Source organism: Nipponia nippon, unplaced genomic scaffold (assembly GCF_047370975.1).
Source record: "Nipponia nippon isolate SJK-2023a ecotype South Korea unplaced genomic scaffold, ASM4737097v1 scaffold_44, whole genome shotgun sequence".
In the NCBI taxonomy this organism is placed as follows: domain Eukaryota; kingdom Metazoa; phylum Chordata; class Aves; order Pelecaniformes; family Threskiornithidae; genus Nipponia; species Nipponia nippon.
In genome coordinates this window covers 1,382,550-1,395,628 of record NW_028262363.1, presented here as the reverse complement: position 1 = coordinate 1,395,628, position 13,079 = coordinate 1,382,550, and positions in this window count along the sequence as shown.

Sequence of the window (13,079 nt, the reverse complement as noted above, 5' to 3'; positions counted from 1 at the left end):
TTCTCCACCGTGCTCTCTGCCATGGGCTGCAAGGAACCTGCTCTGGTGCCTGAAGCACCTCCTTCTTCACCAACCGTGGTGCCTGCAGGGCTGTTTCTCCCACTATTGTTTCCCTCACTCCTCTCCCACTTTGGCAGTTGTGACCTTTCTTAAATACACTTTCACAGAGGTTCCACCATCCTCGTTGATGGGCTCAGCTTTGGCCAGCGATGGGTCTGTTTGGAGCCAGCTGGAAGCAGCTCTGCCTGGCATGGAGGCAGCCCCTGGTCTCTTCTCACAGAGACCACCCCTGCAGCCCCCGCTACCAAAACCTGCACCTGGACACCAAGACACAGTGTAAAGCTTTGCCTTGCTAAATGACATCCCCTGCTCTTCCCTCATGCACAAATACAGTTTACTCGCTGGGGAGGCAGAGAGAGAAGCAGAGAAGGCCTTGATGCTGTGCAAACCCAGTTCAGCACTAGCTACAACACTGGGGTGTTGTCAACACTGTTTTGGTCACAAATCCCAAACATAGCACCATACGGGCTGCTATGAACAAAATCATCTCCATCCCAGCCAAAACCAGTACAATGTGCCTGGAAATACAGTTTCCAGCATTCGCTGCTGTATCACCTTGCCAGGGAGAGAGGTGAGGCTGAGTGGCCTGTAGTTCCCTGGGTCCTCCTTCTTGCTCTTCTTGAAGACAGGACTGACATTTGATTTCCTCCACTCTTCGGCCACTTCCCCCAGTTTCGATGACTGGTAAAAGATTATTGAGAGTGGCCTCGCAATGACATCTGCACGCGTGGCTGCATCCCCTCAGGGCCCAGAGACTTCGGTATGTCCACTTTGCTTACGTATTCCCTGACTTGATCCTCTTGCACCATGGCTGCCTGGCTCCTGACTTTCCCCACTGGTCTCTTGGACCTGGATTGCTGAAGGCCTGTCTTGCCAGTAAAGGAGGAGGTGAGGAAGGCATTCAATGCCATGGCAACGAAGCTGGTGAAGGGTCTAGAGCACAAGTCTTATGAGGACCGGCTGAGGGAACTGGGGTTGTTTAGTCTGGAGAAGAGGAGACTGAGGGGAGACCTTATTGCTCTCTACAACTACCTGAAAGGAGGTTGTTGCAGGGTGGGGGTCGGTCTCCTCTCCCTATTAACGAGTGTTAGGATGAGAGGAAATGGCCTCAAGCTGCGCCAGGGGAGGTTTAGGTTAGGTATTAGGAAAAACTTCTTCACCAAAAGGGTGCTCAAGCATTGGAACAGGCTGTCCAGGGAAGTGGTTGAGTCCCCATCCTTGGAGGTATTTCAAGAACGGATAGATGTGGTGCTCGAGGACATGGTATAGATGGACTTGGCAGTGATACGGTTGGACTCGATGATCTTAAGGGTCTTTTCCAACCTTGACGATACTATGATTCTATGATTCTATGGCCTTTCCCATGTCCTGTGTCAATAAGTCCCCCATCTCCTTCGGCAACGGACCCACTGTTTTTAGAGCTTTTGTCAGCTCTGTCAGTGCAGACACCCTTCCTCTTGCCATTAACATCCTTCATGACATTCACTTCTACTATGGCTTTGGTTTTCCAGACTGCCTCTCTGCATGCTTGGACAGTCTCTCTGTATTCCTCCCACGTTACCTGTCCCTGCTTCCAACCTCTCCATGCTTCCTTTTCATGTCTGAGTTTGCCCAGGAGGTCCTTGTTCCTCCATCCAGGCCTCCTGGCATTTTTGCCTGACCACCTCTGGCACCTCCAGTGTCACCAGGTGTTTGTGTTTGAACAACTCCCACCTGGCCTCTGCCCCCAGTAATGAGCATGGGAGCTGAGACAAGGAACGCACATGCAGGAGCCTATTTTGTGCACCTGTGTGAACTGAGGCAAGAAGAAACCCACCACCTGTGGGGTTGTGGCAGGCATGGGATAAAGTTTAGTCCCCTTCTAGCCCCAGGACTACAAACCCAGAAGGAGATACCTCGACGGACTCAGCTGAATCCCTTCCCTGAGCAGGGCTAAAGGAGATCATTCCCTGTCCCTCTCTGGGTGTCCTGTCTAATGATGGGAAAAGAAAACGTGATTTTCATGTGCAACTCTTTTTGCTGACAGGAGAAATGCCACTGCTGGGAGTAAGTGTCTCTCCCCAGCTAAGGGAGGGAACATCGATGATTCCTTCAGGCTGTTTCACAGCAGGTTCCCCTGGAGCCCCAGGGACACCTGGAGGGAGCCCAGAGGGGGCAGAGAAAGTGCTGCCTTGGGCTGGTCCTGTGCTGCTGAGCTGGGCTGGGCTCCTGGGATGGAGGGAGCTCTTGGCAAGAGGGCAGCGCTGCAGAGAGACAGCTCTGCCCAGGAGCAGCTCCTCTGCAAAGCAGAGCAGGGCTGAGGGCACTGCCTGCAGGCACCAAAGGGAGAGGAGCAAGGCAGAGAGAGGTTAACGTTCGTGTGGGGTGAGAGGATGCAGAGAGCTGACTGGGGGAGAAATCTTCACAGGCCTCTGCACAGAAAGTCTCTGGCTGCAGGACAATGTGGATGAGTATCCTGGAGGGTTGTCCTAAAACTCAGGCATCCCACAGCCTGTAGGATCTTTCCGGAGGACTCTCACAGTTTCCCTAGTGTAGAGGAGAAGGACATGCTCCAGAGCAGGGATTCCCTGCTTCACCATCAGAGGGACAGGGCACAATGGCTGCCTTCTCCTGGGGATGGCTGCAGGGGTGTGAAGGGGTGCCCAGAGCTGTCCTTCCAAGCAGGGTCCCTATGTCCCCAGGGGGCTGTGTGCTGGGGCAGGGTCTCTGCCACCCTCCAGGGTCAGCACTCGTCCTGCCCAGGGAGCTCCCCACGGCACTGCGGGGAGAAGCTGTGGGTGGAAGGGGCGACCCCCAGCAGGGCAGGGCAGGGTCCTTCTGCTGGTGAGAGGCTGCTGCATGGGTGAGGGCTGCTCACAGCTCCAGGTCACCCCCAGGACATTTCTGAGGGGCCTTTGGAAGAAGGACATCAAGGCAGCATTTACCTGTGTTGTGGTTTAACCCCAGCCAGTGACTAAGCCCCTCACAGCCGCTCGCTCACTCCCCCTGCCCCAGCAGGATGGGGCAGAGACTTGGAAGGGTGAAAGTGAGAAATCTCGTGGGTGGAGATAAGAACAGTTTAATAACGGAAATAAAAATAGTAATAGTAGTAGCAGCAATAATAATAATAATAATAATAATTTAGTCCCTCACAGCACCCCTGGCCCAAACCAGCTAAATTGTGCTCAGTAGGCGGAGGCCAGGCCCCAGCACGGTGCGACAAGCGGTGTCTCTTTGGCATAGCCAAGGCCAGGGCACCCTTATTTCAAACGTTCTGGCACTTCATCAGGATCCTGCACTTGTTTGTGTTGAAGTCCCAGACCGTCAAAGGTGACAACCCTTCTAGGTACCTGCCCATATTCTCCAACATGCCTTGAAACCCGTAACCACGCTGCCTCGGGGCCTGGGTGTTGCTCCAAAATAGTGGTTAACTTTAGAGAAAGCTGAAAAACTAGTCTTGAGAAGTACCAATAGGAGTACTTTGGTTCCCCAAGGATGTCCAAGATACTGAAGAGTTGTTGTACCGAGGGAGAAAACATCTGCCACGCAGGGAAAGGTGGTGAAGGTGCCAGTCTGTGTTTCCTCCACCAAAAAGCTCTCGGAGGAGAAAAGGTGAAAAGTGTAATTGTTGATTGTCTCCATGAGATGGTTCCCAAAGTAGAGTAGTGGCATCATTGCAGAGCTCAAAGACCAGATTAAGCTCAAGGCCACTGCTTTTATATATATATGTACCTGCCAGGTTTATATACCTGCCAGAGAAAGCACCACCAAGCGCTACAGAGCACAGCAAACAGCAAAAGCCAAAGCCAGCCTGTAACATGTACAACAAAAAAGGGAGCATGGCACAGATCAGATAAACTAAAGTTGGGGACAGAGGAGTCAATATGATAACCAGCAACTGTTCAACAGCTATCGCAATTATAAGTTCCCTCTACGACACTCTGGTCAAATCTGTGGTTAACTCTATCCCAGCCAAAAGCAGTACAGCAGGACAGAGACCCCCTGCTGAGTCCTGTCCTTCCCCCCACCCTCCGCAGGTACTAAGGGAACTGGAGGGTACTGGGAGACGGGAAGCAAGACGTGACCATGGGGAAAACAAGGCCCCCAGTGTCCGTCTGTCCCCACGAACGTGCCTGCCAGTGCTGCAGAGCGGTCTCTCCCTTCTCCTTCTAACCCTCCCATCCCTTCTCCTCCCCTTTTGTGCCTGCCTCTGTTGGTCTCTCCCTCCCTGCCTCCATCCCTGGGTTTCCTATGATGGGGCAGGGGAAGATGTATCTCCAAATGGGAGAGGGGAGAGCTGGGCTCATAGCTTAGGCTCCCACCCTGTATACCTAGGCAAGATGGACAGATAAACCAAGTGTTCCCACCAAAGAAGAAGCAGCACAATCACTTTTCTTTTTCTCCCCTTTCTCTCTCTAAAACAATGGCATACCTTTTGTAGGTATCCTGTAGGCAGGTCAAAGCCTGAGGAGAACAACCTTGCTAAAACTTTATTTGGGAAATAAATGTGGTCCAAAGTCCACTGCCTCACAGAAGCGACTGCAGGAAAAACAGAGAAACTCCCAGAAGTGCTCTCAGCCCTGCTCGGAGAAGGCGGAGAGAGATTAGCTACAGTTTAGACCAGCCCTGTAAAGTCTCCTGTCCATCTCTTGGTCAAACCGGCAGCCTCGTGACATTTTTCTTTTTCAATAGGCTACTGCTGCAAAACCATGAGCACGTCCTTTTAGATACCATTAAATCAGCAGATGGCATCTTCCTGAGGAGCACCTTTAATGTTAAGTGGCTATCAAACGCCATCCACCTGATTTGCATTTATCTCAAAGGCAGCCTTGACCCCTCCTAAGTCAGTATTCCTCAATTATGACAGTGCATACAATCCATCAATTCTTTTAAAAATAACTTCAGAATACAAATAGCACACAGCGGATTTAAACATGATAGATAACACCGTGTAACTTAGCTATCCAATAAATAGCGCAAAAGCAGAAGCAGTCAAACTGAAAATCTTCCAGGTGACTGCCTGCCCTTTGGGCAATTTCCAAAGCAAATACTCGAGTCATTGCCTTAAATCTTTTCGCAACCGATCCACAACAGATCTCTTATTTATAGTTAGTGTCCCGTAAAGATACAACCATATCCCTAACCCTTAAAAATGACATAGAATGTCAGTGAAGAATCTGAGCCATCTACAGTTCTCGTGAACCACTTATCAGTGTTTTTTTATTTCTTTGAAGCCGTGGCAGGAGCGTGTATCATCATCAGAACAAAACCAGTGACACCTTGGATTCACTGCCACGCAGGCAAACCTCCCGCTGACTTCAGAACCTAAACCAGACTTTTACCACCAGCCTTTGATTCCCAGCCTGTGTCTCCTAAAAATGAATTACCCTCACCCCCTCAGAGACAGAGGGCTAAAGCAGAGCACTAATTTACTTTCAGACATGTGAGGTGGACTGCTGGATGGTTTTGGAAGTGAATGGCGACTGGGAAGCACAGCGTGGTAGCTCGAATCATGTGCTGAGAGAGACATGTATCGTAGAATCATAGAATGCTTTGGGATGGAAGGGACCTTTAAAGGTCATCTAGTCCATCCCCCTGCAATGGCAGGGACATCTACAACTCGATCAGGTTGCTCAGAGCCCCATCCAGCCTGGCCTTGAATGTTTCCAAGGATGGGGCAGCTACCACCTCTCTGGGCAACCCGTTCCAGTGTTTCACCACTCTCATCGTAAAAATTTTCTTCCCTCTATCTAGTCTGAATCTCCCCTCTTTTAGTTTAAAACCATTACCCCTTGTCCTATCGCTACAGGCCCTGCTAAAAAGTCTGTCCCCATCTTTCTTATAAGCCCCCTTGAAGTACTGAAAGGCCGCAATCAGGTCTCCCCGCAGCCTTCTCTTCTCCAGGCTGAACAGCCCCAGCTCTTTCAGCCTTTCCTCATAGCAGAGGTGTTCCAGCCCTCTCATCATTTTTATGTAAATGCGTGCTGCATCTCCTGACTGAGACCTTACTGGCCCTATCTCCTCCCAGTGCTAACTCACACCGCCAGTGAAAAGGCTGGTCTTCTCATTATGCAGAAATGAATGAATACCTGCCCTGTTGTCTATCTCTTCTGAGAGTTGTGGGCATCTACAAGGAGGCAAAACAGGGGGGCCTGCGCTTCTTGATCCAAAATAGGCCTGTCTTCATTAGGAGCGTGTCCCTGCTAACAGAGGTACCAGCTGTTCCCTCTGCTGTTTGGGGCACCTGCAGCCTTGAAGAGAGCAGCGATGGCAGATCGCGTGAGTGTCCTGACTGGAAAGAATGGGTGCATCGATGCCAGATTGCTGGAAAAGAGCTTGCTTGGCTTGTGCGAGCCAGGCCAGCAGCTTCACCCAGCAGCTCTCCCCACTCAGCGCGGAGAGCTGAACCACTTGCGTACAATCCCACGCTGCCCTTGCCCCACCCTGGCCAGAGGATGCTGCCCAGGGCCCCCAGGATGGTGATGTTTGGGCCAGGGGTGCTGTGAAGGAAACCACCCGGGAAAGGCAGGGATAGCTGCAGGGCAGGCAGCGGGGGAGAGGAAAAGGGAGGCAGTGCCCCTAGGGAGACAGCTCCATCGCCCAGGCTGCTCTAAGCCCCGCTCCCGCAGGACTCCCCTGCCACCAGGCTTTCCCGAAGGAGAGCAACACCCCGGGTGTCAGGCTGCTCCCCCGGGACTGCCCCCGCTTCTGGGCTCCAGCGTGCGCAGTGCCCCGGGACCTGCTCCTCACCACTTCCCCCAGCACTGCCCTCCTCTGTGGGCTCTGCCTGCTGCCAGGGCTGGAGGGAGCCCAGGCGTCCAGGCTGCTTTAACCCCTCCAGACTCCCCCTAATTGGGCACTCTCCTGAAGCACCAGTCTTGCCAAACAGGTTCCTTGTGCCAGGGGCCCTGGGCAAACAAAGCTTATCAGAGATGCTGCGGGGACAAACATCCCTCCCCTGGCCAGGGGAGCTCTGTCCCCTCAATTAGCTCCGAGTGGCTGCCTGGGGACAAGCGCCCGCTTCATCCTGTTCCTCTGAATGGCCACATCCTGCTCAGGGACAGCGCTGGCCTGGACCAAGGACGAAGGCATTGAAGGGACACTTTGTTGGCACAAGGGCCTTTGGTGAGCTGTGGCCAAGACCCAGGCAGGGACAGGGCTGAAGCCAGAGCCTTGTTGGGGATGGGGTCACTGGGACCCCCTGTCTGGGGGCAACTCTGCAGAGTGGGACCCATGTTGTCTGGGAGGGCACCGTGGCCCCAGGCGGTGGCAGGATGAGGGCCAGGGCAGGGGATATTCCCCTCCGTTCTCCGCTTTGGGGAGGCCGTGGCTGGGGACTGCACCAGTTTGGGGCCTGCAGTGCAGGGGAAATGGGGTGGGCTGTAGCTGGGCACTGCCACCACCCCAGCACTTCCCCCAAGCCAAGTCCTCGTCTCCCGCTGCCCAGTATTCACCAGTGCTCCCCACTGCCAGTGCCTCCAGTGTCTGAAGAGCCCAGTCACACAGCAGTGCCCATTGCCCATGCCCCAGGTTGTCCTCCCACCTTCCAGTATTCCCTAATCCCGGGGTCCCTGGTGGCCCAAGAAGAGGGGTCAGTCCCAGCCCCCTCTGTACCCAAGGGGCTGGAGAGGGCTCAGAGACAATCCTGCTTAGGGACCCCTGGTTTGAGGCTGGCGTCATCTCAGGGGAGTCCCAGAAGGAAAGACTGGCCTGGGAGGCGAGCAGCACTGGGAGATGGCAGTGCTGGGAGCTGATGGGCGCTGGGAGGTGGGGGCATCTGGCTTTGGGGGGCTGTTGGAGGGTGGCTTTGTGTTGGAGCAGTGGGTCGTCACCGTAGGGTTTCCAGCAGTCAGAGGCGCAGTGCCCACCCCCCTCGCCACCCGCAGATGCCTGGGCCCTTCCCTGTGCAGCTGGCCCAGGCAGGAAGCTGGACTGATGCCGGGGAAGGTGTCTGGATCAGTGCCGAGGTGAGGGCGACTCTGTGCCAGAGTTGGGCTTGTTGCCAGGGCTGGTGTCTCTGCCAAGCCTGGCTTTGCCCTGGGGGCTCTCGGGGCAGGGAGGGGCAAGGAGGAGTCCTGGGAGGGATAAATCTGCCCGTCACCTTCTGCACCTTCACCCAGGACTCACCACACTGCAGAGGAAGATGAAGGTCGCAGTGCTCAGCGTGGCCCTGCTCTTCACCATCCTGCTGTGCACCCCGGCAGATGCTCAGGTGAGTCCTCAGTGCCACAGGGAGGGGCTCAAGTCTGGGGACAGCTCTTGGCTGCAGGACATCAGCTCCCCTGCAGAATGGAATCGTAGTGGTGGGCACGAAACCCCGTGACTTGGCCTCTCCCTTTCCCAAGCAAGGAGCTCCTCCAGGCTCCCCTGCATCTCCAGCCCCGGGCAATGCAGCTTTCTGCCTCGCACAATTCCACCTGTTCCCTCCACTTTGCCCACAATTAATCTTCTTGTGCCCAGAGCCCAAGTTCCTCAGTGAATGGTTGGACCTGTCCCCTCCCTGGCAGGGGCCACTGCAAACTCCTGGGAGGGCCCCCACCGCTTTCTTGTCTTGCTGCCCCCACATCCCTCCCTTTTGGGGCTCCCCATCCCATCCTTTTGGTCCCCTCAGACATCTCCTCCCTGGAGGAACTGGAGGGCAGTTTGGTCCTCCCATCCTTTGCTGGCACTGGGGACGGCCCAGTGACCAGTGAGGTCTCATGATCTCTCTACAGGTGGGGGATGAAGTCGAGGGACTACTGGAGGCTGAGGTGGGTACCAGGAGTTCTGCTGGCCCAGACCCTGACCTTCCATGGCCATGGCACTCCAGGGCATCGCACTACACCCCCTCCCCAGGACCCCACTGCTTTCTGTGCACCACCATACAAATTCATGTACCCCATTTTTCCATGGAGGCACCTAACCCTCTCTTTCTCCCCAGGCCCCTGCGCCTGAGCTGTTGAGGGCGCGTCTGCAACGGAGAGCATTGCCTGTAGCCGCTGATGTCCAGGTGAGCAGCTTCAGGGCATGTCCAGCCCCACAAAGCATCCTGGGCCCCGGGGGGATCCCTGACTCACCTTCCCCAAGGACCCCGTTGCTTTCCCCTGCCTCCCAGTACACCCCAGTGCACCCAAGCGAGTCCCTAACCCTCTCTTTCTCCCCAGGCCCCTGCGCCTGAGCTGTTGAGGGCGCGTCTGCAACGGAGAGCATTGCCTGTAGCCGCTGATGTCCAGGTGAGCAGCTTCAGGGCATGCCCAGCCCCACAAAGCATCCTGGGCCCCGGGGGGATCCCTGACTCACCTTCCCCAAGGACCCCGTTGCTTTCCCCTGCCTCCCAGTACACCCCAGTGCACCCAAGCGAGTCCCTAACCCTCTCTTTCTCCCCAGGCCCCTGCGCCTGAGCTGTTGAGGGCGCGTCTGCAACGGAGAGCATTGCCTGTAGCCGCTGATGTCCAGGTGAGCAGCTTCAGGGCATGCCCAGCCCCACAAAGCATCCTGGGCCCCGGGGGATCCCTGACTCACCTTCCCCAAGGACCCCGTTGCTTTCCCCTGCCTCCCAGTACACCCCAGTGCCCCCAAGCGAGTCCCTAACCCTCTCTTTCTCCCCAGGCCCTTCCGCCTGAGCTGTTGAGGGCGCTTCTGCACCGGAGAGCAGTGCCTGTAGCCGTTGATGTCTAGGTGAGCAGCATCAGGGCACCTCCAGCCCCACAAAGCATCCTGGGCCTCAGGGGATCCCTGAGCGCATCTTCCCCAAGGACTCCGTTGCTTTCTCCCTGCGAGAGGGAAAGAGACGGGACTGTCCATGATCCATGTCCCAGGGTGAGCTGGACAGAGCCACCCCCATGCCTTTCCTTGCACCCCGTGGGGCTCTGCAGACCCAGAGTGTTGCTGTGCAGGCCAGGCAGGGGCTCTGGTGCCATAGAGACCCCCAGGGTCCTTGTGAGGGCTGGGCAGGGTTCTGGGAGGTTTAGGGACATCCCGGGGTAATGACACACTGGGCAAGGGGCTCTGGGTGCCATATGGATCTCAGGAGAGCCAAGTCCTGTCCTGGGGATATTGAGGGCTCCAACTCCCTTCTCTTTCCCCAGCTCTCTGCAGAGAGAGATGGTGGGGACAAGGCTCCTCTCATGTTCCAGCGGACATTGCGGGTCTCATTCTGGGCTCTGTCTTTCAGGACCGGAACCGGTGGTGACCCCTGTCCTGTCCCCCTCCAGCGGCATGAGGAGATGATCATCCCTGGATGACCCCACCTGATCCCCTGGGAGCCCTGGGCCATTTCCCTCTCATGATCAATAAACCCCTTCAGCAAAGCTCTGCTCTGCGTGTGTGGGTGTGTCCGTGTCCATGTCCCCTCTCCTCTGCCAGTGCCCAGACACCTGGGTCCTTTCTGGGTGCACCACCGCAATGAGCAGAGCGTCTGAGGGAGCCCAGATGCCTGGGGTGTCTCTGCAAAGGAGATCCCCTTCCCACCCAGCATGTGCCGCCAGATACGGGCAGATTAGGGCAAGCTGGAGTGTCCCCCCACGAGGCTGGCGAGGCAAGGGGCAGACGGTGCCAGCCCTTGGGGCACCTGCTGTTTTGGAGGCACAGTGGGAAACAGGTTCTTACTGGGGCTTTAGTAAGCACCATCCCTCAAACAGCACAACTGGGTGTCGGGGCAGGAGAGGAGCGCGCACAGGCAGCCCGGATCCCTGGGTCCTTTGCCCCGCTCTGGGAGGGGCGGTGGTTCCCTGCCCCATGGACTCAGCACTCCTGGCTTCACCGGAGATTTCAGAGCCCCATGCTGGGCCCATGCACCTTCCCAGACCCCCAGCCCACACCCTTCTCTGGGACACCCCCCCAGCGCAGGCCAGGAAGGCATGTTGGGGCCAGCGGCTACTGCAGAGAATCCCCCCGGGATGTGTGGCCCAGCTCCATCACCATGGGAGTGGGAGAAGCCGGCTCCCTGGCGCTGAGCCTCCGTGGGACTTCTCTGGTGTCTAGAAGTGAGGTTCTGCACCAGCTGCAGTTGGTATCTCCACAAAAAGGCACAGGCAGGGCTGCTCCCTCCAGCCCAGAGGCCTGCTCTGAGGGGATTTGGGGGGCTGGAAGTGGCCAAGAGGGCCAGAGCTTCTTAGGGGAGGAGGAGGGTTGGGGAAAGACAGGGGCACATGATGGAAATGCTGTCCTGAATCGTTGCAGCCTCCCCTTGGGAGAGAGGTCCGTGGCAGCTGGGCTAAAACTCAGTCCTTGCCTCTGGGCTGTGCTTCTCCTGCCTCTCCAAAGCCCTCACACTGCTAACGGCTGATCTCACAACCGCTCACGGAAAGTCCACACCAGTCTGCAAAGCTCATTGTTGTCCACAGGGAAGGGGAGGGGAGGGAAGGGAAAAGGGGAGTGTGCTGTCAGGGCTGACACTCCCTGGGTCTCTCCCTCCAGTCCCAGAGGCAGCTTTTCTCCCAAGGCTCTGGTGCTCACAAGCTGTTCAGGCCAGGTGGTCTTGGAGCTGCTGCTGCTGCTGCTGGAGCTTCAGAGCTGTCTGTGCTGGGACACTGGCCCTTGTGCCCAAGCCCACGGCGTGTCCCCAGTGCTGCTGATCAGCCACTCTTGGCTCAGGGATGGGGCCTTGGCCTCAACACGCATCGACCCTCAGGGAAAAGTGTCTTGGTGCTGACACGCCATGAGAGGCAGGACAGTCTCTTGCCTTTGAAGAGCAGGAGAAACATTGGAGGAGTCCTTTCTCCTTCAGCCAACCGCATGCCATCTTGAAACAATTTCCCAGGGGCCAGACCTGCCCTTGGGTGGGAGGGGAGCAGGGCGGGGCCCTGACTCCAGAGGCTGCTGCTCTCCATCCCACGAGGCTGGCCAGGAAAACCCTGCTTCCTGGGTGCTCGTGGGAGCAGGAGGACAGGCAATGCTGGGGAGGGGAGCCACCCTCCTGCCTGCCCAGGCTCCACTGCAGAAACAACTTCTGTTGTCTCTTCCTCCTCCTTCCCAGACGGACCCTTTGCCCCGCTCTCAGCCTGACCCTTCCTTCTTCTCAGTCTGCACTGAGCATCGTGCCCTGCATGCGCAGCCGCGCTCCTCCGCTGCCTGAGACCCTCCTGCCTCCCACCTCCCCCTGCTCCAGCACACATAGCCCCAGCTATGCCCACGGCGCCTCCAGCTCGGGACAGGTTTGGGTCTTTTGCCTAAGCATGCAGAAAGGTGCTTGGTGTCAGGACCAAGCATCGGCACCAGCCCTCAGCCTTGGTGTTTGCAGGCTGTTCCTCTCACATTTTCTCACTCCTGTCTCCCAGCTCTTGTTGCGCACAGGTTTTTAAGCTTTCTTAATTATGTTATCATGAAAGCACCACCAGCTTTGCTGATGGATTCAGCTTTGGTCAGTGATGGATCCAGGTTTTGGCAGCAATGCATCTGTCTTGCAGCTGGCTGGAACTTGCTCTGTCCAACACAGGGGCAGCCCTCATAGAAGCCACCCCTGCAGCCCTGGCCCCTCTCCAAACCTTGCCGTGTAAACCCCATGCAGTCAGCCTTTCCCTGTTTTGCAACAGCCAGAGGTTACAGGACTTGTGGCCTAGAAGTGTCTGTACCAATGCACTAAGGAGCTGGGGAACCTTTTCCTGTCAATTTGTTTACCTTTCTTTGGACCCATCTGCGTATTTGACACCACCAAACACTCAGAGGAGTGGCAGGGTTGTGTGAAGGGGGACTGAAGGACGTGTGCCAGCATCAGGCCTTGTGGGACTTCGCCGATAATCTCCCTCCAGGGTGGACAGCGTTCATTATATTCAATAATCTTCAGTGTTCAATATCTTCAATATCTTCATTGATGATCTGGATGAGGGGGTTGAGTGCACCCTCAGTAAGTCTGCAGATGACACCAAGCTGGGTGGGAGTGTTGATCTGCTGGAGGGCAGGAAGGCCCTAAAGAGGGCCCTGGCCAGGCTGGAGCGATGGGCCCAGGCCAACTGTATGAGATTCAACAAGGCTCAGGGCCGGGTCCTGCACTTGGCTCACAACAACCCCATGCAGCGCTACAGGCTTGGGGAGGAGCGGCTGGGAGCTGCCTGGCAGAAAAG